Raw genomic sequence first — 16,647 nt, forward strand, 5'->3', positions numbered from 1 at the left:
GGTGGCGCGGATGAACTACGGCGGATGATGACTTCTCGATGTGCGCTTCTGAGTTTTCGATGAACGTGACTTTTCTGCTTCATTGAGTGTTTTGTACGGATTTAGTTAATAATTAGATAGTTTAAAATTTATTTTATAATTTTAAAATTAAAATTTTGAATTTGAATAATTTTATTTTTAGATATTAATTTAAATTATAATATATTAATAATTAAATATATTAAATCTGAAACAGAAATTTAAAATTTAAATTTTAAATTTCAGTTTTATTTAGTTTATATTTTAAATGCGTATTTAATTTTAAAAAGACATTAAATCTATTGATAATTTTTAGATGTGTTTGTTTTATTTTTTTTAAAATTATTGTAATAAAAGGCTAAATATTGTACCATTGTTAAAGGATATCTAGTTAAATTGTAATAATATTTATTTGCTCCTATTAGATTATTAAATTGATCCCATAATAATTTTTTACTCAACTTTTGGTACTTAATCGTCAATTTAAAAATTTTATATTAGATATTCGTTAGAATGATCAATTCTCAGATTTAAACGAAATTAGGGTTCTTTTTTAAAAATCTAACTCAAAAAAATATTATTTATCTTCTTTTCAAATTAGCTTTAATTTTTGCATAACAACTATATTAATTGAAAGAACTTTTTTAACTATGAATATCAATAAGAATCGGCTTCTAATTGTGTTGGGAAGTAAATTTTTAAATAATTATTTTAGTAATATATATTGAAAGAGAGAAAATTTGATTAGTGTTAAGAGAAAAATTACTTAATTTTTAAAAAATATAAAACCTAAAAAAATAAAATTTTAAATTATATATTATTATTTAAATTACTATTTTAGTGTTTTAATTTGTATATTAGATATTTTGAAGGCTAATCATATCTTACAATAACAAAATATAATCATAATAATAATAAGGGATAAGTACTTTTTTCGTCCCCGGGTCGAAATCAAAATCGTCCCAACCTTTTTTTCTTATTAAAATCATGGAAAAGTATAGGGTACCAACAGCATATCTGCCAACTTCTGCCAACTCTTATTTATATTTGTGTTTTATGAAAGTGTGTATATTTGTGTTTTATGAAAGTGTGTTCGTAGATGTGTCTAATAATTAATATATTTTAAATACATATATAAAGAGACGCATCCATAAAATATATCTATAAAGACACTTCTATTAAATACAGTTATAAAAAAGACATTTTTATTAGACACATCTACAAACACACTCCCATAAAACACAATTATAAATAAGAGTTGGCAGAAATTGGCAGATATGCTGTTGGTAACGTAGCGGAACCGTAAAATCATCCACAACATTCAAAAACACTTTAAAATCATCATTTTCCGAATTTTTTAACTAAAATACCCTCGTCATCATCATTCTCCTCTTCACCTTCCTCACCCCACTACCACCACCACCACCAACACAACTCCTTCACCCCACTCCGGTAAAACCCCCCCCCCCACCCCCTCACACCCCACCCCTCACCGCCTCCCTTTCACCCCTCACCGTAACCCCTCACTCCTCACCCCACGCTCTCACCCCCTCACCGTAATCCCCTCACTCCCTCATCCCCTCACCGTATCCCCTACCTCTCACCTCACTCCCTCACCCCCTCACTCTCTCACTGTAATCCTCCACCCCTCACCCCCTCACCATAACTCCCACCCCCTCACTGTAAACAAAATTCAAATTTTCAGTCAAACTCGTGCTAAATTATCATAATACTAAGATGTCAATTCACCAGGAATGAAAATTATTGAAAAAAAAAAATCAAAAGCTGCAAGACACCAAATTATCATGAAAAAATGTTGTCCTTAACCATGATTAATCGAAATCAAAGAACCCTCTTTAGCAAAAAAAATCACAAAAAAAAAGCAATCACTTGCAACAGATCCTCATGGAAATTCAAAACCCAAGCACAAGTTCTTTTTCTCAATTGAATCCAAAGCAACAATCAAAACCGACTTAAAGCCACAGAAAAATTATTGAACAATAATCCAAAAAAACACTGTTCATGATCATCATCATCATCATCAACAGAAAATTCAAGCAACAATCACTTAAAGAAGAAGAAGAAAAAGAAGAAGAAGAAACGGTGGTGCGGTGCAGTGGTGTGGCAATATGAAGAGGAAGAAGAAGATGGTCCTACAGTAGTGCGGTAGTGCGGTGCGATACGGCAGGACAACAAGACGGCGGTGCGGCAGAACGGCAAGACGGCGGTGCGGTGCGGCGGTCCCCTTCTCTTCCCCCTCCTCCCCCCTCCTCTCCCCCCCTTTCTCACAACCCCCCTTTTGTTTCTCTCCCCACCCCATTTTTCTTCTTTTATTTATTTATTTTATATTTATTTTATTTTATAATTTTTTAATAATGAAGGGTAATTTGGTAAAAACAATAAAATTAAAGTAAAAAAAGACGATTTTATAACGTTTTGTAACGTTGAGGATGATTTTAATAACAAAAAAAGGTCGAAGACATTTTGATTTTGACCCAGACTTTCGAGACGAAAAAAGTATTTATTCCTAATAATAATCATGCTATATGTACATAAAAATTAATTATTTATATAAAATATATATTAAAATATAAAATACACATTAAAAATAAATTAAATAATATATATATTTATATACAAATATACAGTAATTAATAAATGATTTAATATTTAATTTTTTATATATAAATATTATTTTTATTATTAAAATTATTATCATATTATATCAATTTTGTCTCCATTATTAAAATTTTATGGGTCACTCATAGAGACATTATATTGTTTTCGTTTATTCCAAATTTATCGGAGCTTTTCAACACCATCAGCATTTAGAGGGTGGAGAGAATACGAGTTTCTGTCTCCAGAAATTTTTTTTTATATATTTTTATTTGTATTGACGATCCACTGTAAATAAATATTTGAACCAGTAATGTTGCTGCAACTAGGAATAAATGAGTAAGGGAAAGTAACCAGGGTCATGTCATATTCGAACATTCGAATAAAAGTGACCTTTTAGATATTAATAAAGTTGATTAAAATTTTTTTATAAAAAAAATCACAAACAAAAAATAATCCGTTTTAACTTTTTAACAATAAAAGTATAAAACCGTCTCATTTTTTTAATTATATTTGTAAAATATTAAAATAAAATATGATTTTTAAAGTATTTTTTAAAAATATATATTTAATATTAGATATTATTATTGTGTTTCATAATATTTTAAAGATATTTTAATTGTTATAAAAAACGAAGTTGTTTTTAACAACATTTCAAAAAAATTCATTAGAATTCTAATAGTTTATCTTATTTTAGAGAATTAAATGTTTGTTTAGACGTCATTAAATCGATAAAAAAATATTTTTTTAATAAATTTTTTTTAGTATGTTTCATAATTTTCTAATAATAAAATTAAAAATATTAGAAAAAATATCTTTTGTGAGAAGCTATCATTTACATTTTTTAAAAATTTTTTTTACTTAAAAAATGATATTTTTTACATAATAAATGAACAAAAAAATACTTTTATCTTATTTTATCTAAATATAATTGATAAATAAAAAAAAATTTTATATAAAATATATAAACATAAAATTATATTTATTTTTTTATAAAAATATTATTAAAAATATATTTTTTAAAAATGACCCCAAACAAGTTCTAAATATATTTTATAGTGGAGTACAATATGACTACTTTATTTATCTGTTTTTTTTTTTTACTAAAAATAAAAAAGCTCAAACTCACAATTTTTAAATGAATATATAGAGACTATAATATTTGAGTTATAATTTATTAACAACATATTAATATAGTTAAAAGATAGCAATTATTAACCAATTTTTTTACAAAAACAAATCGATTTTACTGATTTACTTTCTCTATTAATTTTATCTGTTCTTTTTACCGATATTTTATAACTAACTTTTTGTTTGAATCCATCAAAAAATTGGGCGACTTTAATTTTGTAAAAACTGAATTGAACTCTATTTAAGAAACAATGCAAATAAAATAAGAAATAAGAAAATACAAGAAAGAAAAGATTAGAACAAGAAAGAATAGAGGAGAAAACAACTCATTAACAAAGAATATTAATGGCTTTTGAGTTTTGGCATATACTGATATACCTTAATGTAATCTAGTCCAAATGGATGACTATCCACTTAAAAAAGCTAACAATAATGAAAAATTATTAAATATTTTAATAAATTTAATTAAATTATTTAATTAAAATAATTAATATATTAAAATATTTATTAATTAAGCTATTATTTAGTCGATAGTCCTAAGTTTTTTTTTTCAAGCACAGATATTTTTTTTCAGCATCAGAAATGGTAGGATTTATTCTCATATTTTAATATATCTTTTTTTAATTTAGTTAAATTAAAAGATTTTTAATAAATAAATTTAATATTTTATTTATTATTTTTACATAAAATATTTTAAAAAATTAAGTACCTTTGTTTCGTTTCCATGATGCTCAGGAATAAATATATAAAAATAATGGTTAATTTTAAATTTAAAAATATAAAAATAAAAATTTTACATATTTAAATTATTTTATAAAGAGTAAATTAAAAAAATAAATATTAAATCAAAGACACTATACAATTCGCCTCGTTAATTTGACTGGGCCCCACATGTTGAACAGGGAATGCGCAATTTCGAGGATGGTTCCTAATTTGTAGCCTTTGCCGAATCTTCACGCGGTTTCATGTATTTTAATTAGAAAAACAAAAAAGAAGAATCATTTTCTATGGGCTATACTATATTCTGACAACACAACACTCAAGCAAGGGATTAAATACAGAGAGTTTTTTGTTAGCTTGGTTTCATTCTCAGGTTCTGTAACAATTTCCTAATGGCTGGAATGCTTCCTGGAGTTGAATGTGCTCGGAGGAGACGCTTGCATAGTAACACAACCTCAAGCAGCGCTGTTGAAGATAATTATTCAACAAGGCACTCTTTCTCTTTGTATTACCCAACCAATTTCGAATCTCTTATGTTATCTTCATCACTCCCCTCAATTTCACTGGTACTTGCTTTTTGTTGACTTAATTATAGCTTTTGATAATGGAGATGATGCATTCTGATATATTCTTTTCCTACAGAAGGAGAATAAAAGAATAGTGTTGAAGCATGAAGATCTAGATGAGGATATGGGAGGAGCAGCCAGAGAAGCTAAACAAAAATTGGATAACAAGTTTAGAGAACAACAAAAACTAAAAACCCCAAAGAATAAGAGAAAGAGACCCTTTTGGTGGTTCCTTGTAGCTTATGCCCCCTGCAAACTCCAAAATACCTCTTCTATCTTACAACCCAATCACTAATCACCACGTACCAGACTATACCTCCAGTCACTTTTATATTTTTGAAACCTTTATATACAACTGTTTTTATTTTCCATATATAGATTTTTTTATATAGCATCAACTTTTTTTTTGTTATTTTCTTTCACAGGTATACTAGATAAATATTCTAGTATGTATTTGTCTTTGCTCAGTTGTGTATACAGAGTTTTGTCAATTAGAAGAGTTGATCATGAAACTTTTATTGAATTTTTAGTATTCAATAGTCGGATTATTGAGGTTGGGATGTGTGATTTTGCTATTGACTCTTTCAAAATCTAACTCACAAAATTAAATTACTAATAAAATTAATTTAAAGATTAACTCCTTATTTTTTCATATATATTTGTATGTATTTAATATTATAAAAAATTTAAATATTAAAGATTTTATCAGTGATCTTTATTTTTTTACGACTAGTAACATTATCGGGATTAATTTTTTGTGAACCAATAATAATGCACGCGGGTATGATATGCATGCCTAGAAAGAAAAATTTTATATTAAAGACAAAAATATAATAAAATTTAGATATATATTTTTTAATTTTTTACAATCTTTAACAAATTAAAAATTAATTCGTCATAAATTTGAGTTTTATTTTTAAGAATTTGCAATTACATTTACAACATTTGTTTATTCGACTAACTCAAATTGATTTAGATATATTTAAAATTTTAAATTAGAACTATATATATATATATATATATATATATATTAATAAAAACTAAAAATATATGAACAATCACTTATTATAATATTAAAAATAATAAAAAATAATTTCACACATACAGTATAATATTTAAAATAATAAAAATAATAATTTATAATAACAATTTTTTTATTTTTAACATGATAATATTATTTTTTATATATATTTTTAAATAATTATTTTATTTTTTATTATCTCATATTTAATTGTTAAGTCTACTTATTATATATAAATTATAGTATAAACAAAATTTTTAACCAAAATAATTACTATAACCAAGACTATTTTAATAATGAATATTAATATAATATATTAATATGTAAGTAATATATTTTTTATCTTAAATAATTTTTAAAAAATTACGTATTTAATTAGAAGATTAAATTTTAATTTAATTATTAATTAATTAATTAATATAATAAAAATATCACTATTTTTTTAATTTATTTATTTTTTATTTTGTACTAAGTCAAATTTAATAATATAATTATTATTATATGTTAAGTTTAACAAAAAAAATTTAATAAAAAATACGAAAAATTATTTATATTTTATTTAAAAATAAATATAACAAAATAAAAGATAAATATATATATAAGTATTAGTATTTTTTTTTTTTTACTTTTTGGGACAAATGTTCATTCTTTATTACATGTGGGTTCATCCCTATATCCAAATTAAAACTCCACTTCTCTCTGTTTTTTGAGCTTGTTACAACTACTTACAACATACAATAATTTTCCTTAATTCTCAACTAAACGGCCAAAGAAAATAAAAGTTGATTCTATCATAGTTACTACCTTACCTTGTTTAATTGTATTATTTACTTTGGCCTTGTATATACCCTAGAGCAGATACATTATTGACCCTTGCTATTACAAGGATAAGCACTAATAAACCATTTATAGAAAAAAAATTAACCCTAACGATTATTAAAAAAAACATGACTGCAATCTTAACTAGTCTATTAAGTTATATTTAGTCTAAGTTCATCCATATTACAGAAGCAGACCAATTCCTTGATCCCCCAATGTATTAAGGAAATCTATTCTTCATTAATCCACCGGTTTGTTAAGCTTCAAAAATTATATATATATATATATATATATATATATATATATATATATATATATAATTGGTAAAGTGTATTTTTTTCCTCTATAATTTTTTATAAAAAAAATTTAAACGCTACTTGACAATTGCTTCAAAATTTAAGTATTTAATGAATTTGAAAAGTGTTTTATGAATTGAACTTTTGATTAATCATAAAATTTTTTAATAAATTTTTTAACAGACCTGCTACAGATCTATATAAATATGTAATTATGTAATTAAGTTGGCCCAAATCTAAAACAACTAATGTACTTCTCAATCTCATTAAATAAACGTGACTTCCATGCGTACCATAAAAACGAAACGACTACTTCATTCGCATTTTATTATGAAAAAATGTTCCTTCTTTTTCAACACACACGAAAACGCTCCGTCTCTTCGAATCTCTCAAAATCACTCAAACTTCAATTACATTCTCTGCGAAAACCACTACTGAAAAGGAATCGGAAGAAGATTTCGCAAGCAACAACCAGAAACAAACGAAAATAGCAACAAAGACTACCAAAGCATCTGAAATCTTGCAATGTAGCATTTTGCTTAGTTGCATTTAGTTTTACTGGTTTGATTTGGTTCGTTTAGTAGATTGAGCTATTGTAAATGATTTTTACAGTATAACTAGGTCTTGGAATGAAATTTATTGTTATTTTCATTCAATTCAGTGTAACTAGGGCTTTAAGATATACGTGGTTGTTCTTATTGGTGTGGATATTTAACTAGAGCTTTGTTACTATCTTCAGTACTTCTTTTGCATGGAAGAATACTATTCTTGTTGATTGAAAGTTGATTATCATTTATTAACCACATGAACGTTTTTCAGTTCGGTGGCTTTTGTGATTTTGGTTCTATGCATGAATGAGTTTCGGTTTGGTAGGTTGTGGCATTTTAATTAACTTGATTAAGATATACATGCTTCTGCTTGTTGATGTAATCATTGAAGTATTGACCAAAATTTTTATTACAGCAAAACACAAGAAAATGGCAACAATGAAGAAGAAGGCACATTATAATGTAAGCAGATTAAATATATTTATCCGCTTTCATTCGAATAATATCTATTTTGTATTATAAATATATCCTCACATTCTTTTTTAAAACTTGCAGAAAACTCACTATTATTGCAGATGGCAAACAAAAGCAATATCAACAGTGTACAGGAAAATGAGTCAAGAAAAGAAAAATATTGTGGAAGATATGAGATTTGGTGTCCTGACAAATGTCATAGAAATGAATGTCTCTAATACACTGTTGAAAGAATTGCTTGATCGGTTTGATGAAGAAAAAGGATGCCTAAAAACTCTCCAGGAAAAAATATACATAACTTCTCAAAAAGTAGCAGCTGCCCTCGGCATAACTAATGGAGGTAATACATTTTTCACTTACTACTTATTTTTAGTTCATCGGTGTCCAAAAAATTAAACTGACCGTTTTTTACTGATTTTTGCTATTAAAATATTGTAGGAAATCGTTTTTCTAAAAAGGTTGATTACAACAACCTGAATCCATCAGACAAGAAATGTGCTGGATATGAGTGTAGAAGGGGAGAAGAACCGAAAAAAATTCAAGAGGACTTTTGTTGTCTTCATAGAAAAGTGCTTCTTAATCCCCACAACGGTAAGTGTGGCCTCCCCAATCCATAAGCCACCAATCTTTCATGTGGACAACATTTAAGAATGGGATTGGGCAAAACATGTGCTCAACTTCTTCATGAAAGGAGTTAAAAACAAGAGAAAGGAGAAGAAACAGTCTGTTGATGGCTGTGTTTTTGTATTAATGTTGATATATTTTCACGAAACTAAGTTCCCCCGCCCGTTTGCACCTGATGCTCCCCTGCACCATGGGTGGCCCATTGGACAAGGCAAATGATGCTTGAACGGATTTCATCCGAAACAACAGAACCATTGGTAAATACTCTACTAAAATTCTCCCAAAAATTTGCTTTCAAATGCTTTTAAAATACTCTACTAACTAAATAAACTTCTGTTTTAGGTTATAATTAATTTATTTGTCCTACTTGCAATTGTTAGTTTGTTCATTTGAATGTTTCTGCATTAAGAAATATTTTTATTGATGATTAAATAGTTGTCATGTACTATTCACCAAATAAACATTTTTCGATTCAGTGGGATTGTTTCATTTGGTTCACCGGATTGTTAATGTGTTTTCTTGATGATTAAATAATTGAGTCCTTATTTCTGTTTTAGGGACTTCTGTATAGAAAGGAAAAAGAAAGTAAGAAAAAACAAGTAATTTGGACAATAAAGAAAAAGAAAAGAAAATAAAACAGAAAATTGTTGAGACGGATTCTTCTTCGGAAGAGGAAAGACTTTCTGAATCTGAATCCGAAATCCAGTAAGTGTAATTTTTATATTGATTTTCATTTAACTTGTATTTGCTTAAATATGTTCTTATGCGCTTGTTCTTATGTGTTGCAGAGAAGAAGAAATAAAAAAAACAGAACAAAAAAAGAAACAACCACCGAAGGTGGTTAAAAAAAAAACAAAAAAAAAACAAAGCCTGTACCGATAGATTCAGAGAGCAGAAGCGAATCTGAAAGCGACTAAGTATTGCATAATTTCTGTGAGATGTTTTTTGATTGCATATATATCACGTTTTGTTCAGCAAATAATTTATTTTGGGTTCGGTGGGCTTCTAATTTTCGTTTTAGCACTTTAATTTAGTTCGGTTCGGTGGTGTCTGTCAGTTTGGTTGACTTCATTGTTAGTGTTTTGTCTCCGGTATAAATTTGATGTGTTTATCTATTTTCCAGAGAAACTGAAATCGAGAAAACACCCATAACAAAAAGAAAACAACCGGAAAGGGTGACAAAAACACCAGCCCAACCTAATAAGGAGTAAGTTTTTCGAATCATATTTTTTTTATTGATACTTACGTTCTAGATTTCTTGATACTTATTTTGTGAACTTTCAAAACTGAACAAGCAAAAGACAATGCTACGGAAAGAAGAAAACGAGCATTGGAAATGATAAGAGAAAAAAGATCAAAGAAAAGAAATGATGGAGCTCAGTCAGTAAACATTGCTCCGGATCAGTTTGACTCTCCAAAGACACAAAATGAATTCTCACAGACGTAAGATTCAGTTTATTATTCTCGAGTTCTTTTTCTTTCTTTGCTTACTTTTGCTACAACCTTTTCTAATTCCTTTAGATTTAATTACTAATATTTATTTAAACTTGTTTCGAGTGCTGACTGTAAATATGGGTAGCGAGCAGCTCTTACAGACTCAAGGACGCTCTACACCTTCTGTAAATGCCGCAAGTAATACCAGGTAAATTGGTTCACTGGAGATTCTAATTTTGGTTCGGTGGTTGCCCAAAAATGAATTTAATGTGTTTCTAGACCTCTGCTTTTAATCCTGGTTTCTAATTTTAATTTGTTATCTTTTTTTTAGGAAAACAACCCTAGAAAGCACGGTTAAATATTTTAGAAAAAAGAAAATCTTCCCAAGAAAGACTTTTAAAACTCCAATTGTGTAAGTTAAAAATATTTATATTACTCTTTTAGATTTAGGTAATAATTTTTGTTTAATTAATCACAAGGTAAATGTGTTTAATTGTCACTAGAGCTACACCTGATTCTGAGCTACAAATCGTTGAGTTTCGACAAGAAACTCGTTCTCAACCTTTGGAAGTGTGAGTTTTTCAATGTGCAAATCCCTATTTTTTAAAACAAATTCTAATTATTCAACATTAACTTTATCCTTGTTTACATTCCTTAGACATCCCCTTGCATTGTCTCTTCCAAGTTCTGTCCAGGAAGAGTTGATCAGAAATGATTTCATCTATGTCCCTCTACAAAATAAAACACAACAAACTTCTAATAATGAGTAAGTTAATAAATATTTATTCACCACATGAATCTTGTTCAATGTTTACTGCTTACACATGGTTTAATTAGGGTTCAATTGAAACCAGAAATAAATTCAATGGTTCTTATCTTTGGACTCTCTTTTGTTTATTACAGCTGTCCTCCAGAACCCGAAAAGTAGGGTGTTACGGTGTCTCTTACAAGTTCTGTAATTAAAGAATTAATCAAAGATGACTATATCTATGAAGTTTCTAATAAAGAGTAAGTTTCACATAAAAATTCTTTTTATTAATTTTAAGTGTATAGGATAATAATTCTGGGTTGTTATTGAACTATTTTCTATTTAATGCAACAACCTTGCCAAAGAATAACAACAACAATCCAAAGAACCTTTGGGGGCACAGGAATCAGAACAAGAAGCACCTGTTGATGTGTAAGCTTAAAATTCTTTAATATCACTTTTGTTTAATATAATTCAGGTTCACTATAAATTTAGATTTAGGTTCACTATGATGATTAATGTCAGTTGATTATGGTTTAATTATGGTTCAGTTGAAACCAGAAATTAATTCAATGTGTTGACTCTCTTCTGTTTCCTATAGCTGCCTGATGCGTGAGCATCTTCTCTATCTTTTTTCTTTTGAATTTGCACTTGAATTGCTATGTTTAATCAAGATTTAATATATTTTCGCCACTATGAATGCCACTTTGAGTCGTGTGCAATTCTGTTTATTTCAGGTGGCATTTTGGACGAATTTCGCAGAGTTTAAGCCAAGGCTAGAGAATAGAAAAAATGAAGAATTGATGCTGTCCACTCCACGTTGAACTTGAAATTTTCCAACTTCAACGTGGAGCACTAACCCTCCATCCAGTCAAGTTCGGCCTTGTCCACGCTGAACTTGGAAAATCCCAAGTTCAACGTGGAATCCACGCACACAAGGGAGGAAGTACGTACACCACCACGCTGAACTTGAGAATTTCCAAGTTCAGCGTGGATTCAAAAGAAACGCATGGAAGCGATACGGCCTCTTCCACGCTGAACTTGGAATTTTCTAAGTTCAGCATGGATCCTGATAATGTAAGTGGTCCCCAATCTTCTTCCAAAGGCTGCACGCATAGTTTAATTAATTTTGATTAAATTTTTATTTTATTTTAAAATAGGAAAATATATTATTTTAATTTTAGAAATTAGATTTTAAATTAATTATGATTAGATATAAAAGAGAAAAGAAACTTCTCTTCTGGGGATTATTCCACCTCAACCCAATTTACAGTTTACCAGAATCCTAGTTTTCACTATTTTCCATGAACAACTAAACCTTCACTGTTAAGGTTAGGAGCTCTGTCTATTTGTACGGATTGATTCTATTGTTTTTGTATTTTAATTCATGTCCTAATTTATAATTCAAGAATTATTTTTGTTCTTTATCTTATGAATTTGGGTGGAACGGAAGTATGACCTTCTTTTTAATTGAGTTCTTGTATAACTTGGAAAAGCTCTTTACTTGAACAATAGCTTGAAAACAATTTCTCCTAAATTCTAATTATCTGGACTTAACGGGATACGTGACATATAATCCTCTTATATTTGGATAATTAGGATTTTTGTGGCATATAAACTAGAATTGAACTTCACCCTCTAATTTGAATTAATTGACTAAGGAATTGGCGGCCGATGAATTTTAGAGGAGACTAAAAAGGTCTAAGGAATTAGGGTTTAGTCATATATAGTTTTCCAAGAATTAAATCTTGTATGATTAAAATAGTTAGTAAGAAAAAACAATCAGAAAAATAGATAACTTTGAAGCCTTAACTGTTTCTCCATATATTATTTCCAACTTATTTACTGCCTGTCTTCTGATATTCTGAATTTACTGTTAATGCTTTGAACTCTTAACACTCTTTTCTGTTTGTCTAACTAAGTAAATCATTTAACTATTGTTGCTTAGTCCATCAATCCTCGTGGGATCGACCCTCATTCACTTGAGGTACTACTTGGTACGACCCGGTGCACTTGCCGGTTAGTTTGTGGTTAGAAATTTCGCACCAAGTTTTTAGCGCCGTTGCCGGAGATTGATAGTGATTAACAACTATTAGTTGTTTGATTGCTTAGATTAGGTGTTTTAGTTTTAATTTCATTTAAAATTTGCTTCAGTACTTTCGAAAAATAAATAAATAAATAAATAAATAGCACTAATATTTTTCTTAATTTCTGAAATTAAGTTTGGTGTTCCCTAGTTAGTCTTATTTTAATTTTTCTTATTTAATTTGCCTAATAATTTCGAAATTTTTTGTCTTAATTTTAATAGTAATTTTTTAATTTTTGGTCTCTGAACTCTGACGTAGAGAGTTCTATCTTTTCTTGTTTTCTATCTGTTTATGCGCAAGAATAGAGACAAGGAACCTCTCTTAGACTTTGATCCTGAACCTGAAAGAACTTTCAGGCAACGTTTGCAACAAGCAAGACTTTACAAGGCTGCAGAATCCACTATAGATCCTAATAATGCTGGTAATGCCAACATGGCTAATCCGAATGGGAATGAGCAACAAAGGAAAGTGCTTCGCTCTTACTCTGCTCCTACTGCAGATCTTTATGGAAAAAGTATTGTGGTGCCTCCTATAGCTGCGAACAACTCTGAGTTGAAGTCACAATTGGTCACCTTGGTGCAACAAAACTGCCAGTATCATGGTCTTCCCCAAGAAGACCTAAATCAATTTATTTCTAATTTTCTGTAGATTTGTGATACTGTAAAGACAAATGGAGTGACCCCTGAGGTGTACAAACTCATGCTCTTCCCGTTTGCTCTGAGTGATAGAGTAAAGCTATGGCTAGATTTCCAACCCAAGGAGAGTTTAGATACTTGGGACAAGGTTTTTACTGAGTTTCTTACTAAATTTTTTCCACCAAAGAAGCTGACTAAGCTTAAGGTGGAGGTTCAAACCTTTAGGCAGAAGGATGATGAAACTCTTTTTGAAGCTTGGGAGAGATACAAGCTACTGACTAGGCAATGCCATCCTGACATGTTCTCCAAATGGACCCAACTAGATATCTTTTATGAAGGCTTGGGTGAAATGTCTAAGATGTTCTTAGATAATTCTGCAGGTGGTTCATTGCACAAGAAGAAGACACCAGAGGAGACTATTGAGCTTATTGAATTGGTTGCTAGTAACCAATATTTATACTTATCTAACAGGAATCCTGTGAACTCTGAAAGTCCTTAGAAGAAGGGTGTTATCGAAGTAGAAGCTCTTAATGCTATTCTTGCTCAGAACAAGTTTATGTCCCAGCAAATAAATCTACGTACCCAGTAGATGGGTGGCATGCAAGTCTCAACTATCAACACCCAAAATCCACCTCAAGAGGTCCCTAATGACATGACAGGTAATTTTATACAAAATGAGAATTATGATTGTGCTCAATCCTCTTTTGAATAGGTCAACTACATGGGGAGTGGTCCTAGAAATCCCAATAATGATCCATATTCTAAGACATACAATCAGGGGTGGAGAAATCACCCAAAATTTGAGTGGAGGGACCAACCTCAGAGACCTCAGAATTTCAACAATCATTCTCAGGGTGGCTTCCAACAGAACAATCACAATAACCACCAGTTTCAGTCATCTCAGCAAGCAACTTCTCAGTTCTAGCAGAACAATGATTTAGAAGCAATACTGGCAAGTTTTAGATAGGAAACCAGAGCATCAATCAAGAATTTGGAGATTCAGATGGGTCAATTAGCCACAAAAGTTAATAAAATTGATCAGAGGACCACTAATAGCCTTCCTAGTAACACAATTCCAAATTCAAGAGAGGAATGCAATGCTATCACCTTGATAAGTGGACAAGTGACAAGTACGGAAGCACAAGTTAATGAGGAGCCAATTGAAAAAGAAGTTCCAGAGGAGAAGAAGGAAGAAGTAGAGCACGTCCCTCCAAAGCGTGCGGACAACCCATTCCTAGAGCTCCTGAGTGCAAGCCTAAAATGCCATATCCTCAGAGACTTCAAAAGGAGATCAAGGACAAGCAGTTTTCAAAGTTTTTAGAAGTTTTCAAAAAGTTGTAAATCAATAATCTTTTTGCTAAAATTTTGGAGCAAATGCCTCTCTATGTCAAGTTTATGAAGGAGCTATTATCAAAGAAGAAGACATTAAAGGGAGATGAGACAGTGGTCCTGACTAAGGAATGCAGTGCCATAATTCAGAATAACTTGCCAAGGAAGATGCCAGATCCAGAGAGCTTTCAAATTTCATGCACCATTGGGAGTACAACCTTTGAGGAAGCGTTATGTGATCTGGGAGCAAGCATCAATTTAATGCCCTTGTCTATGATGAAGAAGTTGCAAATCCAAGAGGCACAACCCACAAGGATAGCATTACAAATGGTAGACAAATCTTTAAAGCCTGCATATGAATTAGTGGAGAATATCTTAGTCAAAGAGGGTAAGTTCTTCCTCCCAGCAGATTTTGTGATTCTTGACACAGGGGAGGATGAGAATGCCTCTATAATTCTAGGAAGACCGTTCCTAGCCACTGGAATAGCTCTGATTGATGTGGAAGAAGGTGAATTAGTGCTTAGAGTGCATAATGAGCAACTAGTATTTCATGTTTTTAAAGATATACATTTAGCAGGTGAAGAAGAGAGGTGCATGCAGACTGAGCTTATTGATCCAAACATTCAAGAACACCCTGATGATACACAACAGAAATTGCAGTTCAAACTTTCTTTGGTGACAAACAATAAAATTCCTCCTGACATCAAACCTAAGTTTGGTGTCGGGAATGCATCATCCACCAAGGCGGAGGTTCCCAAAAAGAAGAAAGTACCCAGGGGATGGAGGAACAAAAAGATTTCCACTGAAGACTTCTCCCCAGGAATGAAGGTGGTGTTGACTAGCAATCTAGTGTTCACTTATACAGTAAATAGAATCCTCTCTCTGGAGCATATTGAACTACTTTATGAGGACACAGAGAGAAGATTCACAGTGAGGAGAGAAGAGCTAATCCCATATGATCCTCCTCTTTAGAGGAGCTGACTGTCAAGCTAGTAACGGTATAGAAGCGCTTGTCGGGAGGCAATCCGATAATTTTGTATTCTTAGTTAATTTTTCCATTGCGTTGATTTTATTATTTATTTGATTTTTATTGAGTTTTACTATTTTTCCTTTGTTTTATGTATGCTTGATCATGTAGAATTTTTTAGAACAGGAACTGGACACTTAAAAATTTTTTTGAACACTCTGTAGAAGATTGAGTCTGCCAGTTTCACGCTGAACTTGAAATTTTTCAAATTCAACGTGGCATGTGCGTGTAATTTGGAAGGAAGTCTCTGCCAAGTCCACATTAAACTTGAAAAAATTTCAAGTTCAACGTGACAAACGATGTATATAGCGTGAGCTTGTTGAAGACCCACGTTAAACTTAAAGTTTCCAAATTCAACGTAGAGAATAACGTGAAAAAGAGCAAAGAGGCTAAAAGTCCATGCTGAACTTGAAAAATCTCAAGTTGAACTAGGATTAAAAAAAAAATTCTGGTTTCACGCCGTTGATATACACCAAGTTCAGCATAGTCACACATATGCTCGCTGATATATACGCCCCCCATTTATATAACATACAAGTTTAATCACCCGTGCC

The 16,647-nt window shown here is 30.3% G+C and overlaps 1 non-coding gene across 1 annotated transcript; it reads right to left on the reverse strand.

The window, feature by feature from the left end:
- Positions 1-13,933: 13,933 nt before the first annotated feature.
- LOC112712141 (small nucleolar RNA R71) lies at positions 13,934-14,037 on the reverse strand. Its single transcript, XR_003157693.1, has one exon. It is a non-coding gene; the product is annotated as a small nucleolar RNA R71 (small nucleolar RNA).
- Between the last annotated feature and the right edge of the window lie 2,610 nt (positions 14,038-16,647).

Source organism: Arachis hypogaea, chromosome 1, assembly GCF_003086295.3.
Source record: "Arachis hypogaea cultivar Tifrunner chromosome 1, arahy.Tifrunner.gnm2.J5K5, whole genome shotgun sequence".
Taxonomy (NCBI): domain Eukaryota; kingdom Viridiplantae; phylum Streptophyta; class Magnoliopsida; order Fabales; family Fabaceae; genus Arachis; species Arachis hypogaea.